Source organism: Nannospalax galili, unplaced genomic scaffold (assembly GCF_000622305.1).
Source record: "Nannospalax galili isolate Female #2095 unplaced genomic scaffold, S.galili_v1.0 scaffold397, whole genome shotgun sequence".
Taxonomy (NCBI): domain Eukaryota; kingdom Metazoa; phylum Chordata; class Mammalia; order Rodentia; family Spalacidae; genus Nannospalax; species Nannospalax galili.
This window is the reverse complement of record NW_008341879.1, coordinates 1,209,010-1,214,294: the sequence shown is the minus strand read 5'-3', so window position 1 is coordinate 1,214,294 and position 5,285 is coordinate 1,209,010. Positions and strand designations below refer to the sequence as shown.

At 36.3% G+C, this 5,285-nt stretch overlaps 1 pseudogene; it reads left to right on the top strand.

Moving 5' to 3' along the window:
• The first annotated feature begins 3,224 nt into the window (after positions 1–3,224).
• On the top strand, positions 3,225–3,352 carry LOC115071147 (annotated as a pseudogene).
• The last annotated feature ends 1,933 nt before the right edge of the window (positions 3,353–5,285 follow it).

Here is a 5,285-nt window from a genome sequence, read left to right as displayed (position 1 = left end):
TATTATCCGTACCATATGGGAAGATGGCATTGGGAATCAAGGGAGGGTCATCATGGGAGTGTCAAAAAGTCACTTTGTCCATGTTTCCTTGGTCATGAGATGCACTCCTATCAACAGCTGGGTAATATCATTATCTCTATATTTAGGAAATGCTAACAGGTGTGATGACCATCGAACAGTCTCTGTGCAGTGTGCTTACTCTCCCACTGAATGACCACTCCAGGTAAAGGACAGAAGAGGCATTACTGAACTTTCTGAAGTTTCCTTTAAGTTTTTTTAAAACATGAGTTCTTAAAACAAATGGCCACACTTCATGAATTAAAATCACTGTGGTTAAGGACAGTTAGTAGCCGCCATGTGGGTGCTAGGAATTGGACCCAGGTCCTCTGCAAGAGCAGTCTGTGCTCTTAGCTTAACTTCAGTTCCAGGGGAATCTGAAGCCCTCTTCTGACCTCCGTGGCATTGCATGACACAGGTGCACTCACATACATACAGGCAATACACTCAAACATTATATACATAAATCAGCTGTGGCCAAGCAATTGTTTGGCATCCCCAGGGCTCCTTGCCATTGAACAGCACATCCTGAGCTGTATAGACAAGACCCATTGAGGGTGCTTTTCTCTCCTTCCCTTCAGGAAGAATCCAAGTACATTGGTCCACAGTATCTCTAACGGAAAGGCTAGGAATCTATGACATACTACAGATAGCTCAGGCTCTTCTGTCTATTAACAAAGTGACTTCTTAATCCTTAAATTTTCTTATTAACTCATCTTTTGATTTTGACACCTTTCAAACTATTTCCTTTCCTCACACAGGTAAATATATTTGATCTTGAATTTTTGTGTTTTTACTCTTTAAACAATCTTCCTTAATTCCAAATCATTTAATAGTGGTAAAAATCATGAAGCTTGTTTTCATACTTGACATCAAAAGTTACACTTTTGTATTCTTATAATTATGCAGAGGAGAAAAGAGAATGCAATTACTAGAGTAAATTTAGCCTTTATATAAAAGAAATCTATGGTAGAACTATAATTATTATAATAGCGTAGTAAATATACAGATTGTAACATGCAGCTATTTTTCAGTATGATTATTATAGTGTTGCTATTACTAGAACAAATTTGCCATAGTTTTACTAGGAAAAATATTAGTTACTCTATTTTTCATGTAATAACTATGGTTTGTTATTGCTTTATGACAAAACTAGAATGCTTTTATAATGGATTTTATTATGTTGTACTTATAAGTGGCAGAGAGGGACTTTTAGCTTGTTTCACAGCTTGGCTTTACACTTATAACATGACCTAGAGCATGTCACTGGTACTTTCGCCATCCTTACTTTCCACTGTGATAAAAGACATATTCATTAAAAAATAATATTCCCATTAAAAATATGAAGCTCTGTCCTAGTTAATTGCATTTGTATTTTCTTCATGTATTAACTAAAGTGAAATACTAACCTTTTACCAGTGAGTGTATGCATGCTAGCATGGTCTTTATCCCCACATGAATTAAGTAGTAGTAATAAACATTATATTTGCTCTCTAAAATTAAATGCTGAAAGTTGGACTATGTCTGGGGAGGTCCTTGTCCTCATTATCATTTTTCTTCAAACTCTTCAGCCAACCTAACCCTTCCAAGTTTCAGTTAATGATCTGCAATAACCACTATCACAATCTGAGTTCCTGCTTCTATGAATTACCAAGTTCAGCAAACTTGTTCTTAGATTCTTTATATAGCACACCACCTATTTCAATGTTCTGATTCAGTACTGATTATAATCAAAGATGACAAACAACACAATCAAAAGTAAAACTGCAGGCTTGGGAGATGGCTCAGCAGGTAATGTGTTTGCTGCACAAGCATGTGGATCTGAGTTTCAGATTCTTGGTACGCAGGTAGAAACCAGCTATGATGGTATGTGTCGCTATTCCAAGCACTGCAAGTTGGAGGTGTGGCAATTGCAGGCCAGTCCTGAGGCCTTGCTGGCCAGCCAGTCAGCTGAAATACCAGTTCCGGGTTCAGAGAAAAGATAAGTAAGGTAGGGGAGAAATTGAAGAAGACATCCCATCATCAATCTCTGGCCTCAGATGTGCCCATACCAGTGAGCCTGCCTGCCTGCACCCAGGCATACAATACTCGCACACAATCACAATGAGATAAAATAAGGAAATAAAATTGTGGCGTATCATGTGACCTAAAGAATCTACAAATATTCTAGTCAGCTTTCTTCTGCTGTGATAAACACTCTGACCAAAACAACTTGGGGAGGAAGAGGTTTATTGGGCTTAAATGTTCAGGTCACAATACATCACTGAGGTAAGTCAGAACCCATGGAGGAATGCTGCTTATGGGCTTGTTCCCTTTGGCTCTGTTCACCCAGCTTTCTTGTACAATGCAGGACCACTTGCCCAAGGGCGGCATCACCCACAGCGGACTAGGCACTCTGCCATCAATCAACAATCATGAAAATTCCTCAATGAAATGGCCACAGGTCAACCTGATCTGTAAAATCCCACAGCTGAGGCTTTCTCTTCCCAAGTAACTCTTGGTTGTGTGAGGTTGATCATAAATCCTATCCAGGTTCCTAATGTTCCAATTTTCTTGACCTTTTCAATGGTAATATTGCTTTCTGTGAGGGAATTCATTGCCTTAGGTGTTTGTTGAATTTTATTTTACATATTAATCCATTACTGCTCTAAAAAAGTAAATTCAATAGATTATTATGAGTAGTAGTCCATTTTCCCTCCTCTGAAATTTGATATTATTTGGGAGAGAAGATTGAGAACTGGAAAATGTGGACTCCATGATTCTTATTCCCTGAAAAGAATACATGAGAGTTTTGTGAAACATGTCTCTGCTCTGTTCTGCTATAAGTCCATGCATGAGATGCTACTATTCAGAAATTAGTGTCTTAACAACAGCTTCCTGTTTTGATTATATGGATTTGATAAATTAGAATTTATCTCCTCCCAAATATATTACTTCTCATAATGTAGATGTAATTTTTTTTATAGATTTCCATAGGAATAAGTATAGTCTGAATGCAAAATATGCACTAAATAGGGATTAGAGCTAAGCAAAAATCTAAAAAATAAAAAATAAAAGAATCAAGAACGAATCAGTTAAAATAGTACACAGACTAATATCATAGTTGACAGGTAAAAGATAATCAGAAAATGGCAGTTTTACTCCTGTTTAAAGTTGGGAATTAAATAATCACTTCTTGGCCTTTTGGCTAAGATCAAGTGTAAAGTTGGGAATTATTTCATTTAAGTTTGATAAACAAAATTTAACATTTTGCTTTTGATCCACATTCCACTGAAGATGAACAAGAGCATAAAACATAGGGAATATCCTTCTAAATACTAGTTTGTACAATGTAGGAATGTGGCCAGTCATGATGTTGGTCAAAATCAGTGTATCTCTCTAAGAAGTTAATCCCTGAGATTGGAGAGGAAGGACTGGAATCTCACTACCCTTAGATCCTTCTGGTTGGAGGTAACTAGAAGTAACTGAACATATGAATCGGGATTTGAGAAAAGAGAGTCCAGTCCAAAGTGGTTATGTTATAAGGGTGATCTGCACGCTGTATTCTGGAGATGGATAAGAAATCACAACAAATATCTCATTGGTAATTTCTATGTTGACTTAAGTTTGAAATGAAAATATTTTGTCCATCTCTTGGGAAGTACTTAGCTAGTATGTTTATAGGGAAAATATTGAGGCCTTTCTATTTCATTTTGTTTTATATTATTAAAGTATATTTTAGATACTCTAAAATATTTCCCAAAGTACATTCTACTTAACTTAATATCCATAAAAATACAAAATAGTTCCTCTTCTCATCTACTCCCCTTGGGCCATGGCCCTGATCCACTGAGGCTACTGGGGAGTGCCTGACTATACAGGTTAGAATCTGCCCGGGCTGCTGTGTATTACCTCAACTTGGGCCTAAGCTCTTTCATCCTCCTATAGAGCTCTTGACTAGCCTGTCTAGAACCATACAGTCCCTACAATAAAAATCAAAAGAGAGAGAACCTGAAACCCAGACAACTAACTATTCATACTGGATCAGAAAGCAACTGAGCTACATCTATGTAAATAGAATCAAACTTCAACTCAAACACTCAAAACTTGAGTTTCATATCAGACATATAAGCAACAAAAGAAATACACATGTCCAAGCTATAACAAAATATATGACTAATATGAAAAACGAAAATAATATGTCCCCGCCAAAGCCCAACAGTTCTGTAGACATGTTCTAAAATGAAAACTAGTGACAGGGACCCCAGGACACAGAATTCAAAAGAAAAATCATAAATATGATCAAAGAGTTCAACAAATTTAAAAGAAGCACAAGTAATTCAAATAACTCAAAGAAGATAGGGATAAACTCCTGACTGAAGCTCAAGAAAATAAAAATATATGGATAAATGAAATGACAAAGACAATTCAGGGTTTGAAAAGTGAATTCATGGAAGAGATAGAAACATTGAAGAAAACTCAGGCTGAAATGAAGGTGGAATTGAAGAACTCAATAAGTCAATTTGAAATGATGGAGAAAAGCCTCAGCAGCAGAATGAGTGAAATGGAAAACAGAATATTGAAATTGGATGATAAAGTTGAGGAATTGGACTGCTCAAGCAAAGAATATGAAAAATAAAATACAGAAATTGAATATGCATAAAACATGGGACACCAATGAAAAGACCAAATTTATGCATCATAGGCCTAGAGGAAGGGGGAGAATCCCAGATAAATGGTACTGACTAAATCTTCAACGGGATTATAGAAGAAAATTTCCCTAAATAGACTGAGACTTAGCTCAGTTAACCAAAAGGAAGAAAGACCATATCCAAATCAACAATATCAGAAATTAAAAGGGAAACATCATATCAGACACCAAAGTGAATATTATATTGGAATACTTAGACATAGTCATAAAGCAGCATGCTATTGGCACAAAAGCAGACTTGTAGATCAATGGAATAAAATAGAAGACTCAAATATATGTACACATAATTATAGTCACTTGATATTTGACAAAGTTGCCAAGAACAGACACTGGAGGAAAGACAGCATTTTTAAACAGCGGTGCTGATAAATTGTATTTCCAAGTGTAGAGGAATGAAATTAGACCCACACCTGCACAAAAGTCAACTCTTAATGGATCAAAGAACTCAATGTGAAGACTGAAACTGTTAATAAAATACATAGGCAGTACTCTATAAGATACAGCTGCAGGGAAGGACTTTCTAGATTGTACATTAGTC